General features: G+C 53.6%; 1 pseudogene; it reads right to left on the bottom strand.

Moving 5' to 3' along the window:
* The window catches only part of LOC123378765, a 38,109-nt pseudogene extending 21,995 nt beyond the window's left edge, over positions 1-16,114 (bottom strand).
* Between the last annotated feature and the right edge of the window lie 10,041 nt (positions 16,115-26,155).

Below are 26,155 nucleotides of genomic sequence, written 5' to 3'. Positions count from 1 at the left end.
ACTGACGCAGGAGCGGATAGCAGTAAATGGCTTGACGGGAGAGGAGCGGATGGCAGCATTGGCTGGCAAAGAGGAGCGGATGGCAGATTGGCTGGCAAAGAGGAGCGGATTGCAGATTGTGACACAGGAGCGGATAGCAGGGTGGCTGGCGGAGAGGAGCGGATAGCAGATTGACTTGCGCAGGGACCGGATAGCAGATTGACTGACGGGAGAGGAGAGGATCAACAGATTGGCTGGCAATGGAGGTGCGGTTAGCAGTTTGGCTGACGGAGAGGAGCGGATAGCTAGAATGGCTTGCGGTGAGGAGCGGATAGACGGGTGGCTGACGGAGGAAGAGCGGATAGCATGGGGGATGACGCAAGAGGAGCGGATAACAGGGTTGCTGGGAGGAGGAGAGGAGCTAATAGCAGATTGGCTGGACACAGTGGAGCGGATAGCAGATTGGCTGACACAGGAGCTGATAGCAGGATTGGCTGACACATGGAGTGGATAGCAGGGTGGCTGACGGAGAGGCGAGGATAGCAGGGTGGCTGACGGTGAGGAGCGGATAGCAGATTGACTGACGCAGGACCGGATAGCAGATTTGAAATGACGGAGAGGAGCGGATCAACAGATTGGCTGGCAAAGAGGAGCGGATTGCAGTATTAGCATGACGGAGAGGAGCGGGGATAGCAGATTGGCTGGCGGAGAGGAGCGGATAAGCCGGGTGGCTGACGGAGAAGAGCGGATAGCATGGGGGATGACGCAGAGGAGCGGGATAACAGGGTGGCTGGCGGAGGGGGAGCGTATAGCAGATTGTCTGACACAGGAGCGGATAGCAGATTGGCTGATACAATAGCGGATAGCAGATTGGCTGACACAGGAGTGGATAGCAGGCGTGGTGACTGAACGGAGAGGAGCGGATAGCAGATTGGATGACACAGGAGCGGATAGCAGATGGGATAACTCAGGAGCGGATAGCAGGGTGGCTGACGGAGAGGAGCGGATACCAGATTGGATGACACAGGAGCGGATAGCAGGGTGGCTGACGGAGAGGAGCGGTTACCTGATTGGCTGACACAGGAGCGGATAGCAGATTTGGCTGACACAGGAGCGGATAGCAGGGTGCTGACAGAGAGGAGCGGAATACCAGATTGGCTGACACAGGAGGCGGTTAGCAGGGTGGCTGACGGAGAGGAGCGGATAGCAGGGTGGCTGGCGGAAGAGGAGCGGTTAGTAGGGTGGCTGGCGGTGAAGTGCGGATAGCAGGGTTGGCTGGCGGAGAGGGAGCGGATAGCAAGAATTGGACTGTCGCAGGAGCGGATAGCAGATCGGCTGACGGAAAGGAACGGGATAGCAGATTGGACTGGCGGAGGGAGCGGATAGCAAGGTGGCTTGGCAAAAGAGGAGCGGATAGCTGATTTGGCTGGCGGAGTGGCGCGGATAGCAGGGTGGCTGACGGAGGAGGAGTGGATAGCAGGGTGAGCTGGCTGAGAGGAGGGATAGCAGATTGGCTGACACAGGAGCGGTTTGCTGGGTGGCAGGCGGAGATGAGAGGATAGCAGATTGGCTGACACAGGAGCGGATAGCAGGTTGGCTGATGGAGGAGGAGCGGATTTGCAGATTGGCTGACGGAGAGGAGACGGTTAGCAGGGTGGCTGACGGAAAGGAGCGGAATAGCAGGGTGGCTGGCGGAGAGGAGCGGATAGCAGTGAGTGGCTGGCGGAGAAGAGCGGATTAGCAGGGTGGCTTGGCGGAGAAGAGCGGATAGCAGGGTGGCTGGCAGAGTGGAGCGGATTAGCAGATTGGACTGACGAAGGAGCGGGATAGCAGATTGGCTGACGGAGATGAGCGGATGGGAGATTGGCTGGCTAAAAAGAGGAGGCGGATGGCAGATTGGCTGGCAAAGAGGAGCGGATTTGCAGATTGGCCTGACACAGGAGCGGATAGCAGGGTGGCTGGCGGAGAGGAGCGGATAGCAGATTGACTGACGCAGGACCGGATAGCAGATTGGACTGACGGAGAGGAGCGGATCACAGATTGGGGACTGGCAAAAGAGGAGGCGGATAGCAGAATTGGACTGACGGAGTGGAAGCAGATAGCAGATTGGCTGGCGGAGAGGAGCGGATAGCCGGGTGGCTGTCGGAGAAGTGCGGATAGCATGGGGGATGACGCAGAGGAAGCGGATAAACGGGTGGCTGGAAGAGGGAGCTAATAGCAGATTGGGCTGACACAGGAGCGGATTAGCAGATTGGCTTGACACAGGAGCTGTTAGCAGATTGGCTGACACAGGAGTGGATAGCAGGGTGGCTGACGGAGAGGAGAGGGATAGGCATGGGTGGCTGACGGAGAGGAGCGGATAGCAGATTGACTGACGGGCAGGACCGGATAGCAGATTGGACTGACGGTGAGGAGCGGATCACAGATTGGCTGGACAAAGAGGAGAGGGATAAAGCAGATTAGCTGACGGAGAGGAGCGGATAGCAGATTGGCTGGCGGAGTAGGAGCGGATAGGCCCGGGTGGGGCTGACGGAGAAGAGCGGTTAGCATGGGGGATGACGCAGAGGAGAGGATACCAAGGGTGGCTGGCGGAGGGGAGCGAATAGCAGATTCGTCTGACACAGAGAGCGGATAGCAGATTGGCTGACACAATTGCGGATAGCAGATTGGCTGACACAGGAGTGGATAGCAGGGTGGCTGACGGTGAGGAGAGGATAGCAGGGTGGCTGACGGAGAGGAGCGGATTGCAGAGTGGCTGGCGGAGAGGAGTGGATAGCAGGGTGGCTGGCGGAGAGGAGCGGATAGCAGGGTGGGCTGACCTAGGAGCGCATAGCAAGATTTGGGGGGTGGCTGACGGAGATGGAGCGGATAGCAGAGTGGCTGACAAAAGGAGGAGGAAAGGCAGTGGGGGGTGAGTGGCAGACGGAGACAGGAGCGGATAGCAGGGTGGCTGGACTAGAGAGGTAGGGGCATAGCAGATTGGCTGCGAAAGTGAGAGGGAGCGGAATTGCGCAAGTTGGCTGACACAGGAGCGGATAGCAAGATTGGCTGACACAGGAGCGGGATAGTCAGGGTGGCTGGACAGAGAGGGAGCGGATAGCAGATTGGCTGGACACAGGAGCGGATAGCGAGGTGGACTGACGGAGGAGGAGCGGATAGCAGGGATGGCTGGCGAGAGAAGCACGGATGATAGGGTGGCAGGCGGAGAGGAGCCCGATAGCAGGGTGGCGCTGGAGCGGAGAGGTAGCGGGAATAGCAGATTGACATGTCGGCAGGAGCTCGGATAGCAGATTGGCTGACGGATAGGAGCGGATAGCAGATTGGCTGGCGGAGAGGAGCGGATAGCAAGGTGGCTGGCAAAGAGGGAGCGGATTGCAGATTGGCTGGCGGAGATGAGCGGATAGCAGGGTGGCTGACGGAGAGGAGTGGATAGCAGGGTGGCTGGCTGAGAGGAGCGGATAGCAGATTGGCTGACACAGGAGCGGATAGCAGGGTGGCAGGCGGAGAGGAGCGGATAGCAGAGTGGCTGGCGGAGAGGAGCGGATAGCAGATTGGCTGGCAGAATGGAGCGGATAGCAGATTGGCTGGCAGAATGGAGCGGATAGCAGATTGGCTGACACAGGAGCGGATAGCAGATTGGCTGACACAGGAGCGGATAGCAGATTGGCAGGCAGAGAGGAGCGGATAGCAGATTGGCTGGTGGAGAGGAGCGGATAGATGATTGCCTGGCAAAGAGGAGCGGATAGCAGATTGGCTTGCTGTCATAAACAGTTAGTTAAGGGTTAAGGTTTTTTTCTACCTGTAAAGGGTTTACAAGCAGTACCTGTAGGTTTTTTTCTACCTGTAAAGGGTTAACAAGCAGTATCTGTGAACACCTGACCAGAGGACCAATCAGGGACAAGAGATTTTCTAATCTCTGTGGAGGGAAGTTTTTTTTTCTTTTCTTTGTGTTAGAGAGTCTCTTTTGGGAGTTAAGGGAGTCCAGACATCTTAATCAAGTCCTCCCAGGTTTCTGCAATAAATTCTTCTATTCAAGCCAGTGAGTATTAGCAAGGAACTAGTATTCTTATACTTTTATTTCTGCATTTGCAATTCTGTGTTTTTGCTATAGAATTTCTTTAATTCTGTACTGTTATTGCTTTTACTGAGAAAGAAAGGAGGGGGATTCTCTCCAGAGATTGATAAGTTTAGACCCTGTGTATAGTTCCATCTTGGTATTACAGAGACAGTTTACTTTCTTTTATTCTTTAATAAATCTTTTCTGTTAAGGACTTGTTTGATCTTTCCTTGGGTGAATTCTCAGGGAAAGGGGAGGAGGGAGGAGGAAGGCATCCCTCTGTAGTTGGATCCCGGTATCTCTCCTAGGAAAAGGGAGGGGGGAGGAAGCAGGGGGGTATGGTTTATTTCTCCTAGGTGTAAGAACTCCATGGATTTGGGGCTCTTGGGATCCCCAAGGATTTTGGGGAAGGACTGTGTCCCAATACACGTACATTATTGGGTGGTGTGACAGCTTTTACCAGATCTAAACTAGGATTTTAGTTTAGGGGTATCCAAGCAGGTCCCCATATTGGAACCCAACAGCTCTAAGTGGGGGAGAAACCTATGACAGGGGTGCTGGAGGCAGTTGATGAGGGCTCAATAGAATCTATCTTAAGGTCATCCACTGAGTACCTGTGTAAGTGCAAAATGCGTGGGCGCATGTTTGTGAGGGAGGAGGGGGCTTTTGCTGTACTGTGTGAGCTGCCCTCGGCTGTGGACCCTCTACAGGTTCCAGGCTCGATAGCAGTGGAAGATGGTGAGTGGAATGTAAGAACCACTGGGAGCCAGCCCTCACAGAATGCAGAGCAGTGCTTGACATGGGATCCCAGGTGACCATCGTATTCCAGTCTTTCTACCAGCAGATGCTTGGGCATCTGCCTATACAGCCCCTGACAGGACTTGGCCTGTGTGGCCTTAGCATGGATGAATACCCCTACCAGGGCTATGTCATAGTACACCTGGAATTCCCAGAAGAGATTGCTGGGGTAAGACAGGGGGTGGACACTGCTGCTTTAATATGCCCTGACCCCAAAGGAGCCTCTGATGAGTCTGTGCTAATAGGGACCAAACTCCAGCCTCTTTAGGATACTTGCCGATTACAGCAGAGAGCAAGCAGGAGACCAATATCTGAATACCTTGGTGATACACACACGCTGTGCCGCGGCCTACAGAAAAATTGAGGACACAATGAAAGTGATACCTGATTTGCCAGTGGGAGCACTGAGGTATGCGGGCCCGGTCCCTTTGGTGGTGGCAGCAATGTCAGAAAAGGAGGTGATTGTCAGGAGTACCTGCCTAAATAAAAAAAAATTATTGCAAGTGTTAGTTTACTTGGACGACCTGATTGTGTTTGGAAGAACCTTGGAGGAACATGAAGAAAGACTTCTTAAAATGCTCGATAGGTTGGAGGCATATGTTTGAAGCTTTCAATTGACAAATGCCAGTTCTGCCAAACCTCAGTAAAGTATGTCGGTCACATCGTGTCCCAAGAGGGCGTGAGTACTGATCCCGATAAAATAGAAGCACTCACTACCTGGCCCCGTCCCACCTACTACAGAGAACTCAAGACCTTTCTTGGATTTAGTGGCTACTACCGCAGATTTGTGAAGAACTATGCCACAATTGTAAAACCTCTGAATGATCTTACCAGGGGATACCAGTGCAACAAGTACAAATCTAAGACCCGGAATAAGAGGAGGCCTCCAAAGCCTCCTGTTGCAGAGACACTATGGCCCCTTCGAACCGTTTGGGCCACGGTGGGATGAGAGATGTGAGAGGGCTTTTCGGGGAAATCATTACTCGCCTAACTCATGCTCCCATCCTAGTCTTTGCTGATCCAAGCAAACCATTTATCCTGCATACTGATGCCAGTTTGGAGGGTCTGGGAGCAGTACTGTACCAGGAGGTGGAAGGCAACCACAAACCTGTAGCCTTGGCCAGCGCTGAGGACTGTCTGACAGTGAAAACTCGATATTCCCATCCACAAGCTGGAGTTCTTGGCCTTCAAAATGGGCCATCACTGAGAAATTTTGAGACTACTTGTATGGTGCTCAGTTCCAGGTTGTGGACAGACAAACAAACCACTGACTTATGTGTTAACGCGTGCTAAGTTGGATGCTACAGGGCAGAGATGGGTGGCAGCTCTTGGCTAGCTATGAGTTCATGCATTCAAATACCGATCCGGGAGAAGCAATGTAGATGCAGATGCATTGTCCCGACGGTCCGCAGACACCTGAGGTTGCTGTGATACCCACAGATGGAGTGAGAGCTATTTGCTGCGTGAGTCGCAGAGAGCCGGAGGCCCATGAGAGCCTTCATGGATGTGTTGCTGAAGCTTTGGGCCTGCCCCTGAATGCGTGCCTTCTGCTTCAGTGAACTATATTGCATTGGACCAATCTCCCTTGCCCATGCTCAATGCGGCTGACTGGCAGGAAGCCCAGCTGCAAGATACTGACATCCGTGATACACTACTTGCCAAAAGGGAGGGGCGAAGCCCGGCTGCGGTTGTCCCGCCCAACCCAGAAGTAAGCTGCTATTGAGAGAATGGACCAAACTAAAACAGATTCAGGGAGTGCTACACCGTGTTGACCACAGGTCCTTTACAAAAACAACGGACCCAACTAGTGCTGCCGAAAGAGTACAGAGCCCTGGCTATGAGGGCCCTGCATGATGACTTTGGACATTTAGAATGGAGAGGACCCTGGAACTTATTCGCAGTAGGTTCTATTGGCCCCGGATGGGCGAAGATCCAGAATGATTCGTTGGGACAGAATGTCTCCATGCTGATTCTGTAAGTGAGCAGTCTGTGCTTAGGGTGCTTTCCTGGCTAAATGCCAAGATTCCTGTACTATGAACAACATCAATATCTACATGGGTTTAAGGTTAATTGGGTTCCAAACATTGGCCAGAGCTGGTATGGATAAAGTAGCTGTTTTCTTTAGCTCTTGGCAAGATCACATGAGACATACAGGAACCATGCTGCAAAAGCTAACCAAGTTATACCTTGAGTTTGTAAAGAGATTCATTCATGTTATTGAACATGACTTTGATAAACCATTTCTGTTATACACTGGTACGGCCTCTAGCCCAACACTAGCTGTAGTGAGAACAGACCCAAGGATGGGGGGCTCTTGGGATGCAGTCAGCGATGTTTGTGACATCCCTTCCTGCATCAATTTTGCGTTGGGGGTGTGACGTTATTGATATAAACTGGGACCATATAGAACATGGGTTTGCAAACCAAGGTCCTGTTAGTGGCACCAAATCTTAGGTAAAGGGGGTCATATAAGGTGTCTAAGACCAGATTATGGGTTGCTGGTTATAATTATGCTGTCTGTATGTCTGTATCATTTTTAGTTGAAGTTATAAATGTTGGCTCTGTGCTGTCTGTATTTCAAGTTGGGGCAGTGCTTCTGGGGGAAGCATCCCAGACAAGCTGGTGTTAGCTCTGCATAGCCTGCTTGATGGCCCATTAAGGACCATCAGCTAACACAACTGACCCATGGAGTGAAGGCAGACACACCTTGTGACTCAGCAAGGTATGCAGAGACTTGTCCATGTGACTGCAGACTCCATTTTGCGGTGATTTTCCACAGTAAGAACAAAAGAGGTTCTTACACCTGGAAAAGCCTATATAAGGCTGATGCATCATCTCCATCTGGTCTTCAATCCTGCTTTTTACCTCTGAGAGGGACTTTGCTACAAACTGAAGCTCTACACAAGGGACTGAGGACCCGTCCCGGCGGGGGATGTTTTCCAGAGACTTGATTTGAACCTGCAGTTTATGCCATCACTTGCTGCAAGCCTGAACTAAGAACTTTGCCATTACTGTATGTAATTGATTCCATTTAACCAATTTCTACCTCTCATCTCTACCTTTTTCCCTTTGTAAATAAACCTTTAGATTTTAGATTCTAAAGGAATTGGCAACAGCGTGATTTGTGGGTAAGATCTGATGTGTATATTGACCTTGGTCTGGGGCTTGGTCCTTTGGGATCGAGAGAACCTTTTCCTTTTATTGGGGTGTTGGTTTTCATAACCATTTTATCCCAGGATGAGTGCCACTGGTGGTGATACTGGGAGACTGGAGTGTCTAAGGAAATTGCTTGTGTGACTTGTGGTTAGCCAGTGGGGTGAGACCAAAGTCCTTTTTGTCTGGCTGGTTTGGTTTGCCCTAGAGGTGGAAAAAACCCCAGCCTAGGGCTGTGACTGCCCTGTTTGAGCAATTGGTCCTGATTTGGCACTCTCAGTTGGGTCCCGCCAGAACCGCATCGTCACACCTTGACGTCTACGTCCTTCTGGTTGCTGGGGCAGAACAGAGATTCCCACCCTCGTCGCCACGTTGTTATATCCTTGAGGGCAGCAAGTTTTAGGACGAAATTACTTGAGACATAGAGAGCTGTAAACCTTGGAGCAGCCATTTATTGCCAAACACAGAACTAACTAAAAACCAGCCCAAACCAGCTGGGCTATCCCCTAATAATCTAACGCAGTTGCCATAGCAACAACAAGATTCTGTTACCACGGACCAACCAAAATACACAACACCCCACTATCCCAGTATTTGTCTGTAACCAGCCCTGGGTGCTGGGACAAGGGAGAGGAAGGTAAGGAAAGTTTCGATGAGCCTAGGCAGCCGTGTGAGCTGATGGCTTTGTCTAACCAGTTGGGGAAGGCCAAAGTTAGTGGAAAATGAGTGTCCCTATTTCTCCCCTGTTCCCTGTGTGGAGGATTGTGACAGTGAAGGAAATGTGCCTGTGTCTGTCAGGGGTAATGACTTGCCTATGGAGGAAGCTACCCCAGTCTCCAAGCAGTTGTCTGTGAACAGTCCTGTGTGCTGGGACAAGGGAAAGGATATCCCAAGCTGTGTGTCTGGTGAAGGGGAAGGTTTCTCCAGCTCTTCTTTGTCTGTGGAGCAGAGAGAAGGTGCCTCTCAGCCTGTGATGGTTGAGAGCAGTGCAGTTGTCTCAGAGTTGGTTCTGGTTACAACTAACGCCCAGAAAGGGAATGGTCCTAAATTTGTGTCTGCTAGGGAGAGTGACACTGTAACTAACAAGATCCAGAGGACAAATGACTCTGGTACTGTTGCTTAGTGTGTTGCTGGGGAAAGGGTGTAGCAACTTTATCTAATCAAGTTGATACCCTAGCAAGGGCACAAAGAAACCATAAAAACTGATTTGATTTTGTTGCCCACTGACAGTGTGGAAACTTGTAACCAGAAGGAAATGATTCCTGAACTTGTGTGTTTTGAGACTGACAAACTTGTATGTTGCCTAGTCAAGGCACCGAGAGAATTTCTCTCCTGTGTGGAGGAGTCTCTGATGTCCAATCTGGTGTTAGCTCCAACTGAAGCATTTTCTAGGCTAAGGACATCTGAGAGGCTCTTCCTGTATGGTACTTGCTGACGCTTGATGCTGTGTGAGCACCAAACTGAAGGTACCCCTTCAAGCTCTTTCTTGTGTAAATTAATCCGATGGGGAATAAATTTGTGAGCTCAGACTGAATCTTTTCCTGCTGTTATTGAAGGCTTTTCTTGCATTCCAAGTATTTATCGGTTCTCTCTCTGATGTGAAAGCAAGGTTTGATCATCAATGAAACTTTTTCCAGTTCGAGGCCATTTATAGATACAGTTGCCATGTGGATTCTCGAAAATGTTTAGGAAGGTATGAGCTAGAACTGAAGCTTATTCCCACCATCCAAGCATTTATGGGGTGGTGTCCCTCTCTTGTGTGGATTGTCTGATGTATATTAAGATTTGAACCCTCATGGAGGGCTTTCCCACAGTGCAGGTGTGGGCAGAAAAGTTTTGCTACTCTGCCAACATGGTCAAAGGGCCACAGCGGCCACATTTCAGGTCGGGAATTGGGATATAGGGGTTTGGTTGGACTGAGGTCTACATGCTGCAGTGTGGACACCAGAGCCCAGATTTGAGCCTAGGTTAGTGTAGATGCTCAAGCCCAGGGTTCTCCGACATGTTTGGGGCCAGCTGCAGGAGGTGAAAGTATGCTGGTACGGTTGGCTTGGTTTATGGTGTTACCGGCAAGAACTGGTAGGCTGTGCCAGACTAGACTGGCTTCCCTGGGCCCTCTAAATCAACCGCTGGAGCCCTGCCACCCTGGGGTATCGGTGGCAGGGGGCTCCGGCGCGTGATTTAAAGGGCCTGGAGCTCGCGCGGAGGCCAGAGCCCCTGGGCCCTTTAATTTGCCCCTGAGCCCCGGGGCTCCCAGCCACATCTGCAGCTTGGTAGCTCCGGGGTGATTTGAAGGGCCTGGGAACAGGGGCCGGTGCAACCATTTCGGCCAACCTAGGTAGTCGGCCTCGGGCACTCGGGAATTCGCCGGGGGTGCCGTGTGTGTGTCTTGCTCACTGCGCGCTCACAGCAGCGCTGCAAGTTTTTATCAGATCTGTTGGGGGCGAGGGCCGCCTGACATGAAGCAAGTAAGGGGGTGGGCGCAAACATGTCAGGGGAAACTCCCACCCCAGCTCACACACACCGTGACACTCGCGCACGCACTGCCACAAGCATGCCAATACGCTGCGTCACTTCTCCCGCCTCCCAGGCTTGCGGTGCCTAATCTGATTGGCGCCGCAAGCTTGGGAGGCAGGAGAAGTGACGCAGCTATGGCATGCTTGGTGGAGGGCAGGGCAGGGTGAGCTGGGGTGGGAGTTCCCCTGCATGTTGCCCCCCCCTTACTTGCTGCAGGCGGCCCTCCCCCCAAAGATCTGGCCGCTGCGGTCACTGTCGAAGAAAATGGCACCCCCCAAATCCCAGTGCCCTAGGCGACTACCTAGGTTGCCGAAATGGTTGCACCGGCCCTGGTCCCAGGGCCTTCAAATCACCCCGGAGCTACCAGCTGCAGAGGTGGCTGGGAGCCCCGGGGCTCAGGGGCAAATTAAAGGGCCCGGGGCTCTGGCCTCCGCGGAGCTCCAGGCCCTTTAAATCACCGCCGGAGCCCTGCCACCGCTACCCCAGGGTGGCAGGGCTCCAGCGGTGATTTAGAGGGCCCAGGGAAGCCAGTCTAGTCTGGCACAGCATACCAGTTCTTGCCGGTACACCATACCAGACCGTACCAGCTTACTTTCACCTCTGCAGCTGGCACATGTCGGAGAACCCTGGGCTTGAGCATCTACACTAACCTAGGCTCAAATCTGGGGCTCTGGTGTCCACACTGCAGCATGTAGACCTCAGTCCAACCAACCCTATCCCAGATTCCGACCTGAAATGTGGCCGCTGTGGCCCTTTGACCATGTTGCAGAGTAGCAAAACTTTTCTGCCCACCCTGCACTGTGGGAAAGCCTCCATGAGGGTTCAAATCTTAATATACATCAGACAATCCACACAAGAGAGGGACCCCATAAATGCTTGGATGGTGGGAAAAGCTTCAGTTCTAGCTCATACCTTCCTAAACATTTCAGAATCCACATGGCACTGTATCTATAAATGCCTCGACTGGAAAAAGTTTCATTGATGATCAAACCTTGCTTCACATCAGAGAGAGAACCGATAAATACTTGGAATGCAAGAAAAGCTTCAATAACTGCAGGAAAAGATTCAGTCTGAGCTCACAAATTATTCCCCATCGGATAATTTACACAAGAAAGAGCTTGAAGGGGTACCTTCATTTGGTGCTCACATAGCATCAAGCGTCAGCAAGTCCATACAGGGAAGAGCCTCTCAGATGTCCTTAGCCTAGAAAATGCTTCAGTTGGAGCTATCACCAGATTGGACATCAGAGACTCCTCCACACAGGAGAGAAATTCTCTCGGTGCCTTGACTAGGCAACATACAAGTTGTCAGTCTCAAAACACACAAGTTCAGGAATCATTTCCTTCTGGTTACAAGTTTCCACACTGTCAGTGGGCAACAAAATCAAATCAGTTTTATGGTTTCTTTGTGCCCTTGCTAGGGTATCAACTTGATTAGATAAAGTTGCTACACCCTTTCCCAGCAACACACTAAGCAACAGTACCAGAGTCATTTGTCCTCTGGGATCTTGTTAGTTACAGTGTCACTCTCCCTAGCAGACACAAATTTAGGACCATTCCCTTTCTGGGCGTTAGTTGTAACCAGAACCAACTCTGAGACAACTGCACTGCTCTCAACCATCACAGGCTGAGAGGCACCTTCTCTCTGCTCCACAGACAAAGAAGAGCTGGAGAAACCTTCCCCTTCACCAGACACACAGCTTGGGATATCCTTTCCCTTGTCCCAGCACACAGGACTGTTCACAGACAACTGCTTGGAGACTGGGGTAGCTTCCTCCATAGGCAAGTCATTACCCCTGACAGACACAGGCACATTTCCTTCACTGTCACAATCCTCCACACAGGGAACAGGGGAGATATAGGGACACTCATTTTCCACTAACTTTGCCTTCCCCAACTGGTTAGACAAAGCCATCAGCTCACACGGCTGCCTAGGCTCATCGAAACTTTCCTTACCTTCCTCTCCCTTGTCCCAGCACCCAGGGCTGGTTACAGACAAATACTGGGATAGTGGGGTGTTGTGTATTTGGTTGTCGTGGTAACAGAATCTTGTTGTTGCTCTGGCAACTGAGTTAGACTATTAGGGGATAGCCCAGCCAGTTTTGGCTGGTTTGGTTAGTTCAGTGTGTGGCAATAAATGGCTGCTCCAAGGTTTACAGCTCTCTGTGTCTCCAGTGATTTCTTCCTAAACTGCTGCCCTCAAGGATATAACAACGTGGCGACGAGGGTGGGATCTCTGTTCTGCCCCAGCAACAGAAGGACGTAGACGTCAAGGTGTGACGATGCGGTTCTGGCGGGACCCAACTGAGAGTGCCAAATCAGGACCAATTGCTCAAACAGGGCAGTCACAGCTCTAGGCTGGGGTTTTTCCACCTCTAGGGCAAACCAAACCAGCCAGACAAAAAGGACTTTGGTCTCACCCCACTGGCTAACCACAAGTCACACAAGCAATTTCCTTAGACACTCCAGTCTCCCAGTATCACCACCAGTGCACTCATCCTGGGGATAAATGGTTATGAAAACCAACACCCCAATAAAAGGAAAAGGTTCTCTCGATCCCAAAGGACCAAGCCCCAGACCAAGGTCAATATACACATCAGATCTTACCCACAAATCACGCTGTTGCCAATCCTTTAGAATCTAAAATCTAAAGGTTTATTTACAAAGGGAAAAAGGTAGAGATGAGAGGTAGAATTGGTTAAATGGAATCAATTACATACAGTAATGGCAAAGTTCTTAGTTCAGGCTTGCAGCAGTGATGGCATAAACTGCAGGTTCAAATCAAGTCTCTGGAAAACATCCCCCGCCGGGACGGGTCCTCAGTCCCTTGTGTAGAGCTTCAGTTTGTAGCAAAGTCCCTCCAGAGGTAAAAAGCAGGATTGAAGACCAGATGGAGATGATGCATCAGCCTTATATAGGCTTTTCCAGGTGTAAGAACCTCTTTGTTCTTACTGTGGAAAATCACCGCAAAATGGAGTCTGCAGTCACATGGACAAGTCTCTGCATACCTTGCTGAGTCACAAGGTGTGTCTGCCTTCACTCCATGGGTCAGTTGTGTAGCTGATGGTCCTTAATGGGCCATCAAGCAGGCTATGCAGAGCTAACACCAGCTTGTCTGGGATGCTTCCCCCAGAAGCACTGCCCCAACTTGAAATACAGACAGCACAGAGCCAACATTTATAACTTCAACTAAAAATGATACAGACATACAGACAGCATAATTATAACCAGCAACCCATAATCTGGTCTTAGACACCTTATATGACCCCCTTTACCTAAGATTTGGTGCCACTACAGGACCTTGGTTGCAACCCATGTTCTATATGGTCCCAGTTTATATCAATAACGTCACACCCCCAACGCAAAATTGATGCAGGAAGGGATGTCACAAACATCGCTGACTGCATCCCAAGAGCCCCCCATCCTTGGGTCTGTCTCACTACAGCTAGTGTTGGGCTAGAGGCCGTACCAGTGTATAACAGAAATGGTTTATCAAAGTCATTTTCAATAACATGAATGAATCTCTTTACAAACTCAAGGTATAACTTGGTTAGCTTTTGCAGCATGGTTCCTGTATGTCTCATGTGATCTTGCCAAGAGCTAAAGAAAACAGCTACTTTATCCATACCAGCTCTGGCCAATGTTTGGAACCCAATTAACCTTAAACACATGTAGATATTGATGTTGTTCATAGTACAGGAATCTTGGCATTTAGCCAGGAAAGCACCCTAAGCACAGACTGCTCACTTACAGAATCAGCATGGAGACATTCCTGTCCCAACATCATTCTGGATCTTCGCCCATCCGGGGCCAATAGAACCTACTGCAAATAAGTTCCAGGGTCCTCTCCATTCCTAAATGTCCAAAGTCATCATGCAGGGCCCTCATAGCCAGGGCTCTGTACTCTTTCGGCAGCACTAGTTGGGTCCGTTGTTTTTGTAAAGGATCTGTGGTCACACGGTGTAGCACTCCCTGAATCAGTTTTAGTTTGGTCCATTCTCTCAATAGCAGCTTACCTTCTGGGTTGGGCGGGACAACCGCAGCCGGGCTTCGCCCCTCCCTTTTGGCAAGTAGTGTATCACGGATGTCAGTATCTTGCAGCTGGGCTTCCTGCCAGTCAGCCGCATTGAGCATGGGCAAGGGAGATTGGTCCAATGCAATATAGTTCACTGAAGCAGAAGGCACGCATTCAGGGGGCAGGCCCAAAGCTTCAGCAACACATCCATGAAGGCTCTCATGGGCCTCCGGCTCTCTGCGACTCACGCTGCAAATAGCTCTCACTCCATCTGTGGGTATCACAGCAACCTCAGGTGTCTGCGGACGTCTGGACAATGCATCTGCATCTACATTGCTTCTCCCGGATCGGTATTGAATGCTGAACTCATAGCTAGCCAAGGCTGCCACCCATCTCTGCCCTGTAGCATCCAACTTAGCACTCGTTAACACATAAGTCAGTGGGTTGTTGTCTGTCCACACCTGGAACTGAGCACCAAAAAAGTAGTCTCAAAATTTCTCAGTGATGGCCCATTTGAAGGCCAAGAACTCCAGCTTGTGGATGGGATATCGAGTTTCACTGTCAGACAGTCCTCGGCTGGCCAAGGCTACAGGTTTGTGGTTGACTTCCACCTCCTGGTACAGTACTGCTCCCAGACCCTCCAAACTGGCATCAGTATGCAGGATAAATGGTTTGCTTGGATCAGCAAAGACTAGGATGGGAGCATGAGTTAGGCGAGTAATGATTTCCCGAAAAGCCCTCTCACATCTCTCATCCCACCGTGGCCCAAACGGTTCGAAGGGGCCATAGTGTCTCTGCACAGGAGGCTTTGGAGGCCTCCTCTTATTCCGGGTCTTAGATTTGTACTTGTTGCACTGGTATTCCCTGGTAAGATCATTCAGAGGTTTTACAATTGTGGCATAGTTCTTCACAAATCTGCGGTAGTAGCCACTAAATCCAAGAAAGGTCTTGAGTTCTCTGTAGTTAGTGGGACGTGGCCAGGTAGTGAGTGCTTCTATTTTATCGGGATCAGTACTCACGCCCTCTTGGGACACGATGTGACCGACATACTTTACTGAGGTTTGGCAGAACTGGCATTTGCCAATTGAAAGCTTCAAACCATATGCCTCCAACCTATCGAGCATTTTAAGAAGTATTTCTTCATGTTCCTCCAAGGTTCTTCCAAACACAATCAGGTCGTCCAAGTAAACTAACACTTGCAATAATTTTTTTTTTATTTAGGCAGGTACTCCTGACAATCACCTCCTTTTCTGACATTGCTGCCACCACCAAAGGGACCGGGCCCGCATACCTCAGTGCTCCCACTGGCAAATCAGGTATCACTTTCCTTGTGTCCTCAATTTTTCTGTAGGCCGCGCCACAGTGTGTGTGTATCACCAAGGTATTCAGATATTGGTCTCCTGCTTGCCCTCTGCTGTAATCGGCAAGTATCCTAAAGAGGCTGGAGTTGGTCCCTATTAGCACAGACGCATCAGAGGCTCCTTTGGGGTCAGGGCATATTAAAGCAGCAGTGTCCACCTCCTGTCTTACCCCAGCAATCTCTTCTGGGAATTCCAGGTGTACTATGACATAGCCCTGGTAGGGGTATTCATCCATGCTAAGGCCACACAGGCCAAGTCCTGTCAGGGGCTGTATAGGCAGATGCCCAAGCATCTGCTGGTAGAAAGACTGGAATACGATGGTCACCTGGGATCCCATGTCAAGCACTGCTCTGCATTCTGTGAGGGCTGGCTCCCAGTGGTTCTTACATTCCACTCACCATCTTCCACTGCTATCGAGCCTGGAACCTGTAGAGGGTCCACAGCCAAGGGCAGCTCACACAGTACAGCAAAAGCCCCCTCCTCCCTCACAAACATGCGCCCACGCATTTTGCACTTACACAGGTACTCAGTGGATGACCTTAAGATAGATTCTATTGAGCCCTCATCAACTGCCTCCAGCACCCCTGTCATAGGTTTCTCCCCCACTTAGAGCTGTTGGGTTCCAATCTGGGGACCTGCATGGACCCCCTAAACTAAAATCCTAGTTTAGATCTGGTAAAAGCTGCCACCACCCAATAATGTACGTGTATTGGGACACAGTCCTTCCCCAAAATCCTTGGGGATCCCAAGAGCCCCAAATCCATGGAGTTCTTACACCTAGGAGAAATAAACCATACCCCCCTGCTTCCTCCCCCCTCCCTTTTCCTAGGAGAGATACCGGGATCCAACTACAGAGGGATGCCTTCCTCCTCCCTCCTCCCCTTTCCCTGAGAATTCACCCAAGGAAAGATCAAACAAGTCCTTAACAGAAAAGATTTATTAAAGAATAAAAGAAAGTAAACTGTCTCTGTAATACCAAGATGGAACAATACACAGGGTCTAAACTTATCAATCTCTGGAGAGAATCCCCCATCCTTTCTTTCTCAGTAAAAGCAATAACAGTACAGAATTAAAGAAATTCTATAGCAAAACACAGAATTGCAAATACAGAAATAAAAGTATAAGAATACTAGTTCCTTGCTAATACTCACTAGCTTGAATAGAAGAATTTATTGCAGAAACCTGGGAGGACTTGATTAAGATGTCTGGACTCCCTTAACTCCCAAGAGAGACTCTCTAACACAAAGAAAAGAAAAAAAAACTTCCCTCCACAGAGATTTGAAAATCTCTTGTCCCTGATTGGTCCTCTGGTCAGGTGTTCACAGGTACTGCTTGTTAACCCTTTACAGGTAGAAAAAAACCTACAGGTACTGCTTGTTAACCCTTTACAGGTAGAAAAAAACCTTAACCCTTAACTAATTGTTTATGACAGCCAGCCAATCTGCTATCCGCTCCTCTTTGCCAGGCAATCATCTATCCGCTCCTCTCCACCAGCCAATCTGCTATCCGCTCCTCTCTGCCTGCCAATCTGCTATCCGCTCCTGTGTCAGCCAATCTGCTATCCGCTCCTGTGTCAGCCAATCTGCTATCCGCTCCTGTGTCAGCCACCCTGCTATCCGCTCCTCTCCACCAGCCAATCTGCTATCCGCTCCTCTCCGCCAGCCACTCTGCTATCCGCTCCTCTCCGCCTGCCACCCTGCTATCCGCTCCTGTGTCAGCCAATCTGCTATCCGCTCCTCTCAGCCAGCCACCCTGCTATCCACTCCTCTCCGTCAGCCACCCTGCTATCCGCTCTTCTCTGCCAGCCAATCTGCAATCCGCTCCTCTTTGCCAGCCACCTTGCTATCCTCTCCTCTCCGCCAGCCAATCTGCTATCCGCTCCTTTCCGTCAGCCAATCTGCTATACGCTCCTGCGACAGTCAATCTGCTATCCGCTCCACTCCGCCAGCCACCCTGCTATCGGCTCCTCTCCGCCAGCCACCCTGCTATCCGCTCCTCTCCGTCAGCCACCCTGCTATCCGCTCCTGTGTCAGCCAATCTGCTATCCGCTCCTCCCCGTCAGCCACCCTGCTATCCGCTCCTGTGTCAGCCAATCTGCTATCCGCTCCTGTGTCAGCCAATCTGCTATCCGCTCCTCTCCTTCAGCCAATCTGCTATCCACTCCTCTCTGTCAGCCACCCTGCTATCCGCTCCTCTCCATCTGCCACCCTGCTTTCCCCCCTTGTCAGCCAATGTGCTATCCGCTCCTCTCCGTCAGCCAATCTGCTATGCGCTCCTGTGTCAGCCACCCTGCTATCCGCTCCTCTCCGCCAGCCACCCTGCTATCCACTCCTCTCCGCCAGCCAATCTGCTATCCGCTCCTCTCCGTCAGCCACCCTGCTATCCTCTCCTCTCCGTCAGCCACCCTGCTATCCACTCCTGTGTCAGCCAATCTGCTATCCGCTATTGTGTCAGCCAATCTGCTATCCGCTCCTGTGTCAGACAATCTGCTATTCGCTCCCCTCCGCCAGCCACCCTGTTATCCGCTCCTCTGCGTCATCCCCCATGCTATCCGCTCTTCTCCGTCAGCCACCCGGCTATCCGCTCCTCTCCGCCAGCCAATCTGCTATCCGCTCCTCTCCGTCAGCTAATCTGCTATCCGCTCCTCTTTGCCAGCCAATCTGTGATCCGCTCCTCTCCGTCAGTCAATCTGCTATCCGGTCCTGCGTCAGTCAATCTGCTATCCGCTCCTCTCCGTCAGCCACCCTGCTATCCTCTCCTCTCCGTCAGCCACCCTGCTATCCACTCCTGTGTCAGCCAATCTGCTATCAGCTCCTGTGTCAGCCAATCTGCTATCCGCTCCTGTGTCAGCCAATCTGCTATTAGCTCCCCTCTTCCAGCCACCCTGTTATCCGCTCCTCTGCGTCATCCCCCATGCTATCCGCTCTTCTCCGTCAGCCACCCGGCTATCCGCTCCTCTCCGCCAGCCAATCTGCTATCTGCTCCTCTCCGTCAGCCAATCTGCTATCCGCTCCTCTTTGCCAGCCAATCTGTGATCCGCTCCTCTCCGTCAGTCAATCTGCTATCCGGTCCTGCGTCAGTCAATCTGCTATCCGCTCCTCTCCGCCAGCCACCCTGCTATCCGCTCCTGTGTCAGCCAATCTGCAATCCGCTCCTCTTTGCCAGCCAATCTGCCATCCGCTCCTCTTTGCCAGCCAATCTGCCATCCGCTCATCTCCGTCAGCCAATCTGCTATCCGCTCCTGCGTCAGTCAATCTGCTATCCGCTCCACTCTGCCAGCCACCCTGCTATCCGCTCTTCTCCGCCAGCCACCCTGCTATCCGCTCTTCTCCGCCAGCCACACTGCTATCCGCTCCTCTCCGCCAGCCACCCTGCTATCCGCTCCTTTCCGTCAGCCACCCTGCTATCCTCTCCTCTCCGTCAGCCAATCTGCAATCCGCTCCTCTCCATCAGCCAACCTGCTATCCGCTCCTGTGTCAGCCAATCTGCTATCCGCTCATCTCCGCCTGCCACCCAGCTATCCGCTCCTGTGTCAGCCAATCTGCTATCCGCTCCTCTCCGCCAGCCACCCTGCTATCCACTCCTCTCCGTCAGCCACCCTGCTATCCGCTCCACTCCGCCAGCCAATCTGCTATCCGCTCCTCTTTGCCAGCCACCTTGCTATCCGCTCCTCTCCGCCAGCCAATCTGCTATCCGTTCCTTTCCGTCAGCCGATCTGCTATCCGCTCCTGCGACAGTCAATCTGCTATCCGCTCCTCTCCGCCAGCCACCCTGCTATCCGCTCTTCTCCGCCAGCCACCCTACTATCCGCTCCTCTCCGCCAGCCACCCTGCTATCCGCTCCTCTCCGTCAGCCACCCTGCTATCCGCTCCTGTGTCAGCCAATCTGGTATCCGCTCCTCTCTGTCAGCCACCCTGCTATCCGCTCCTGTGTCAGCCAATCTGCTATCCGCTCCTGTGTCAGCCAATCTGGTATCCGCTCCTCTCCGTCAGCCACCCTGCTATCCGCTCCTGTGTCAGCCAATCTGGTATCCGCTCCTCTCCGTCAGCCACCCTGCTATCCGCTCCTGTGTTATCCAATCTGCTATCCGCTCCTGTGTCAGCCAATCTGCTATCCGCTCCTCTCCGTCAGCCACCCTGCTATCCACTCCTGTGTCAGCCAATCTGCTATCCGCTATTGTGTCAGCCAATCTGCTATCCGCTCCTGTGTCAGACAATCTGCTATTCGCTCCCCTCCGCCAGCCACCCTGTTATCCGCTCCTCTGCGTCATCCCCCATGCTATCCGCTCTTCTCCGTCAGCCACCCGGCTATCCGCTCCTCTCCGCCAGCCAATCTGCTATCCGCTCCTCTCCGTCAGCTAATCTGCTATCCGCTCCTCTTTGCCAGCCAATCTGTGATCCGCTCCTCTCCGTCAGTCAATCTGCTATCCGGTCCTGCGTCAGTCAATCTGCTATCCGCTCCTCTCCGTCAGCCACCCTGCTATCCTCTCCTCTCCGTCAGCCACCCTGCTATCCACTCCTGTGTCAGCCAATCTGCTATCAGCTCCTGTGTCAGCCAATCTGCTATCCGCTCCTGTGTCAGCCAATCTGCTATTAGCTCCCCTCCTCCAGCAACCCTGTTATCCGCTCCTCTGCGTCATCCCCCATGCTATCCGCTCTTCTCCGTCAGCCACCCGGCTATCCGCTCCTCTCCGCAAGCCAATCTGCTATCCGCTCCTCTCCGTCAGCCAATCTGCTATCCGCTCCTCTTTGCCAGCCAATCTGTGATCCGCTCCTCTCCGTCAGTCAATCTGCTATCCGGTCCTGCGTCAGTCAATCTGCTATCCGCTCCTCTCCGCCAGCCACCCTGCTATCCGCTCCTGTGTCAGCCAATCTGCAATCCGCTCCTCTTTGCCAGCCAATCTGCCATCCGCTCCTCTTTGCCAGCCAATCTGCCATCCGCTCCTCTCCGTCAGCCAATCTGCTATCCGCTCCTGCGTCAGTCAATCTGCTATCCGCTCCACTCTGCCAGCCACCCTGCTATCCGCTCTTCTCCGCCAGCCACCCTGCTATCCGCTCTTCTCCGCCAGCCACACTGCTATCCGCTCCTCTCCGCCAGCCACCCTGCTATCCGCTCCTTTCCGTCAGCCACCCTGCTATCCTCTCCTCTCCGTCAGCCAATCTGCAATCCGCTCCTCTCCATCAGCCAACCTGCTATCCGCTCCTGTGTCAGCCAATCTGCTATCCGCTCCTCTCCGCCTGCCACCCAGCTATCCGCTCCTGTGTCAGCCAATCTGCTATCCGCTCCTCTCAGCCAGCCACCCTGCTATCCACTCCTCTCCGTCAGCCACCCTGCTATCCGCTCCACTCCGCCAGCCAATCTGCTATCCGCTCCTCTTTGCCAGCCACCTTGCTATCCGCTCCTCTCCGCCAGCCAATCTGCTATCCGTTCCTTTCCGTCAGCCGATCTGCTATCCGCTCCTGCGACAGTCAATCTGCTATCCGCTCCTCTCCGCCAGCCACCCTGCTATCCGCTCTTCTCCGCCAGCCACCCTACTATCCGCTCCTCTCCGCCAGCCACCCTGCTATCCGCTCCTCTCCGTCAGCCACCCTGCTATCCGCTCCTGTGTCAGCCAATCTGGTATCCGATCCTCTCTGTCAGCCACCCTGCTATCCGCTCCTGTGTCAGCCAATCTGCTATCCGCTCCTCTCCGTCAGCCACCCTGCTATCCGCTCCTGTGTTATCCAATCTGCTATCCGCTCCTGTGTCAGCCAATCTGCTATCCGCTCCTCTCCGTCAGCCAATCTGCTATCCCCTCCTCTCTGTCAGCCACCCTGCTATCCGCTCCTCTCCGTCTGCCACCCTGCTTTCCCCCCTTGTCAGCCAATCTGCTATCTGCTCTTCTCCGTCAGCCAATCTGCTATGCGCTCCTGTGTCAGCCACCCTGCTATCCGCTCCACTCTGCCAGCCACCCTGCTATCCGCTCTTCTCCGCCAGCCACCCTGCTATCCGCTCTTCTCCGCCAGCCACACTGCTATCCGCTCCTCTCTGCCAGCCACCCTGCTATCCGCTCCTCTCCGTCAGCCACCCTGCTATCCTCTCCTCTCCGTCAGCCAATCTGCAATCCGCTCCTCTCCATCAGCCAACCTGCTATCCGCTCCTCTGTCAGCCAATCTGCTATCCGCTCCTCTCCGCCTGCCACCCAGCTATCCGCTCCTGTGTCAGCCAATCTGCTATCCGCTCCTCTCAGCCAGCCACCCTGCTATCCACTCCTCTCCGTCAGCCACCCTGCTATCCGCTCCACTCCGCCAGCCAATCTGCTATCCGCTCCTCTTTGCCAGCCACCTTGCTATCCGCTCCTCTCCGCCAGCCAATCTGCTATCCGTTCCTTTCCGTCAGTCGATCTGCTATCCGCTCCTGCGACAGTCAATCTGCTATCCGCTCCTCTCCGCCAGCCACACTGCTATCCGCTCCTCTCCGCCAGCCACCCTGCTATCCGCTCCTCTCCGTCAGCCACCCTGCTATCCTCTCCTCTCCGTCAGCCAATCTGCAATCCGCTCCTCTCCATCAGCCAACCTGCTATCCGCTCCTGTGTCAGCCAATCTGCTATCCGCTCCTCTCCGCCTGCCACCCAGCTATCCGCTCCTGTGTCAGCCAATCTGCTATCCGCTCCTCTCAGCCAGCCACCCTGCTATCCGCTCCACTCCGCCAGCCAATCTGCTATCCGCTCCTCTTTGCCAGCCACCTTGCTATCCGCTCCTCTCCGCCAGCCAATCTGCTATCCGTTCCTTTCCGTCAGCCGATCTGCTATCCGCTCCTGCGACAGTCAATCTGCTATCCGCTCCTCTCCGCCAGCCACCCTGCTATCCGCTCTTCTCCGCCAGCCACCCTACTATCCGCTCCTCTCCGCCAGCCACCCTGCTATCCGCTCCTGTGTCAGCCAATCTGCTATCCGCTCCTCTCCGCCAGCCACCCTGCTATCCGCACCTGTGTCAGCCAATCTGGTATCCGCTCCTCTCTGTCAGCCACCCTGCTATCCGCTCCTGTGTCAGCCAATCTGCTATCCGCTCCTCTCTGTCAGCCACCCTGCTATCCGCTCCTGTGTTATCCAATCTGCTATCCGCTGCTGTGTCAGCCAATCTGCTATCCGCTCCTCTCCGTCAGCCAATCTGCTATCCCCTCCTCTCTGTCAGCCACCCTGCTATCCGCTCCTCTCCGTCTGCCACCCTGCTTTCCCGCCTTGTCAGCCAATCTGCTATCTGCTCTTCTCCGTCAGCCAATCTGCTATGCGCTCCTGTGTCAGCCACCCTGCTATCCGCTCCTCTCCGTCAGCCACCCTGCTATCCGCTCCTCTCCGCCAGCCACCCTGCTATCCGCTCCTCTCCGTCAGCCACCCTGCTATCCGCTCCTCTGTCAGCCAATCTGGTATCCGCTCCTCTCTGTCAGCCACCCTGCTATCCGCTCCTGTGTCAGTCAATCTGCTATCCGCTCCTCTCCGTCAGCCATCCTGCTATCCGCTCCTGTGTTATCCAATCTGCTATCCGCTCCTGTGTCAGCCAATCTGCTATCCGCTCCTCTCCGTCAGCCAATCTGCTATCCCCTCCTCTCTGTCAGCCACCCTGCTATCCGCTCCTCTCCTTCTGCCACCCTGCTTTCCCCCCTTGTCAGCCAATCTGCTATCTGCTCTTCTCCGTCAGCCAATCTGCTATGCGCTCCTGTGTCAGCCACCCTGCTATCCGCTCCTCTCCGTCAGCCACCCTGCTATCCGCTCCTCTCCCGCAGCCACCCTGCTATCCGCTCCTGTCCACCAGCCAATCTGCTATCCGCTCCTCTCCGTCAGCCACCCTGCTATCCTCTCCTCTCCGTCAGCCACCCTGCTATCCGCTCCTGTGTCAGCCAATCTGCTATCCGCTCCTGTGTCAGCCAATCTGCTATCCGCTCCGCTCCGCCAGCCACCCTGTTATCCGCTCCACTGCGTCATCCCCCCTGCTATGCGCTCTTCTCCGTCATCCACCCGGCTATCCGCTCCTCTCCGCCAGCCAATCTGCTATCCGCTCCTCTCCGTCAGCCAATCTGCTATCCGCTCCTGTGTCAGCCAATCTGCTATCCGCTCCTGTGTCAGCCAATCTGCTACCCGCTCCTATCCGTCAGCCAATCTGCTATCCGCTCCTCTTTGTCAGCCAATCTGCGATCCGCTCCTCTCCGTCAGTCAATCTGCTATCCGCTCCTGCGTCAGTCAATCTGCTATCCGCTCCTCTCCGCCAGCCACCCTGCTATCCGCTCCTCTCCGTCAGCCAATCTGCTATCCGCTCCTCTCCGTCAGCCAATCTGCTATCCGCTCCTGCGTCAGTCAATCTGCTATCCGCTCCACTCCGCCAGCCACCCTGCTATCCGCTCTTCTCCGCCAGCCACCCTGCTATCCGCTCTTCTCCGCCAGCCACACTGCTATCCGCTCCTCTCCGCCAGCCACCCTGCTATCCGCTCCTCTCCGTCAGCCACCCTGCTATCCTCTCCTCTCTGTCAGCCAATCTGCTATCCGCTCCTCTCCGTCAGCCAACCTGCTATCCGCTCCTGTGTCAGCCAATCTGCTATCCGCTCCTCTCCGCCTGCCACCCAGCTATCCGCTCCTGTGTCAGCCAATCTGCTATCCGCTCCTCTCAGACAGCCACCCTGCTATCCACTCCTCTCCGTCAGCCACCCTGCTATCCGCTGCACTCCGCCAGCCAATCTGCTATCCGCTCCTCTTTGCCAGCCACCTTGCTATCTGCTCCTCTCCGCCAGCCAATCTGCTATCCACTCCTTTCCGTCAGCCAATCTGCTATCCGCTCCTGCGACAGTCAATCTGCTATCCGCTCCTCTCCGCCAGCCACCCTGCTATCCGCTCTTCTCCGCCAGCCACCCTACTATCCGCTCCTCTCCGCCAGCCACCCTGCTATCCGCTCCTGTGTCAGCCAATCTGCTATCCGCTCCTCTCTGTCAGCCACCCTGCGATCCGCTCCTGTGTCAGCCAATCTGCTATCCGCTCCTCTCCGTCAGCCACCCTGGTATCCGCTCCTGTGTTAGCCAATCTGCTATCCGCTCCTGTGTCAGCCAATCTGCTATCCGCTCCTCTCCGTCAGCCAATCTGCTATCCCCTCCTCTCCGTCAGCCACCCTGCTATCGGCTCCTCTCCGTCTGCAACCCTGCTTTCCCCCCTTGTCAGCCAATCTGCTATCCGCTCTTCTCCGTCAGCCAATCTGCTATGCGCTCCTGTGTCAGCCACCCTGCTATCCGCTCCTCTCCGTCAGCCACCCTGCTATCCGCTCCTCTCCGCCAGCCACCCTGCTTTCCGCTCCTCTCCGCCAGCCAATCTGCTATCCTCTCCTCTCCGTCAGCCACCCTGCTATCCGCTCCTGTGTCAGCCAATCTGCTATCCGCTCCTGTGTCAGCCAATCTGCTATCCGCTCCCCTCCGCCAGCCACCCTGTTATCCGCTCCTCTGCGTCATCCCCCCTGCTATCCGCTCTTCTCCGTCAGCCACCCGGCTATCCGCTCCTCTCCGCCAGCCAATCTGCTATCCGCTCCTCTCTGTCAGCCATCCTGCTATCCTCTCCTCTCCGTCAGCCACCCTGCTATCCGCTCCTGTGTCAGCCAATCTGCTATCCGCTCCTGTGTCAGCCAATCTGCTATCCGCTCCCCTCCGCCAGCCACCCTGTTATCCGCTCCTCTGCGTCATCCCCCCTGCTATCCGCTCTTCTCCGTCAGCCACCCGGCTATCAGCTCCTCTCCGCCAGCCAATCTGCTATCCGCTCCTCTCCGTCAGCCAATTGCTATCCGCTCCTCTTTGCCAGCCAATCTGCCATCCTCTCCTCTCTGTCAGCCAAAATGCTATATCCTCCTCTCCGCCAGCAAATCTGTTATCCGCTCCTCTCCGACAGCCACCCTGTTATCCGCTCCTCTCCGCCAGCCACCCTGCTATCCGCTCCTCTCCACCAGCCAATCTGCTATCCGCTCCTCTCCATCAGACACCCTGCTATCCTCTCCTCTCCGTCAGCCTACCTGATCCTCTCCGTCAGCCACCCTGCTATCCGCTCCTGTGTCAGCCAATCTGCTATCAGCTCCTGTGTCAGCCAATCTGCTAACCGCTCCTATGTCAGCCAATCTGCTATCCGCTCCTCTTTGCCAGCCAATCTGCTATCCGCTCCTCTTTGCCAGCCAATCTGCTATCCGCTCCTCTCCATCAGACACCCTGCTATCCTCTCCTCTCCGTCAGCCTATCTGCTCCTCTCCGTCAGCCACCCTGCTATCCGCTCCTGTGT

This window comes from Mauremys mutica, chromosome 10, assembly GCF_020497125.1.
Source record: "Mauremys mutica isolate MM-2020 ecotype Southern chromosome 10, ASM2049712v1, whole genome shotgun sequence".
Classification (NCBI taxonomy): Eukaryota; Metazoa; Chordata; order Testudines; family Geoemydidae; genus Mauremys; species Mauremys mutica.
This window is presented reverse-complemented; position numbering and strand designations above follow the sequence as displayed.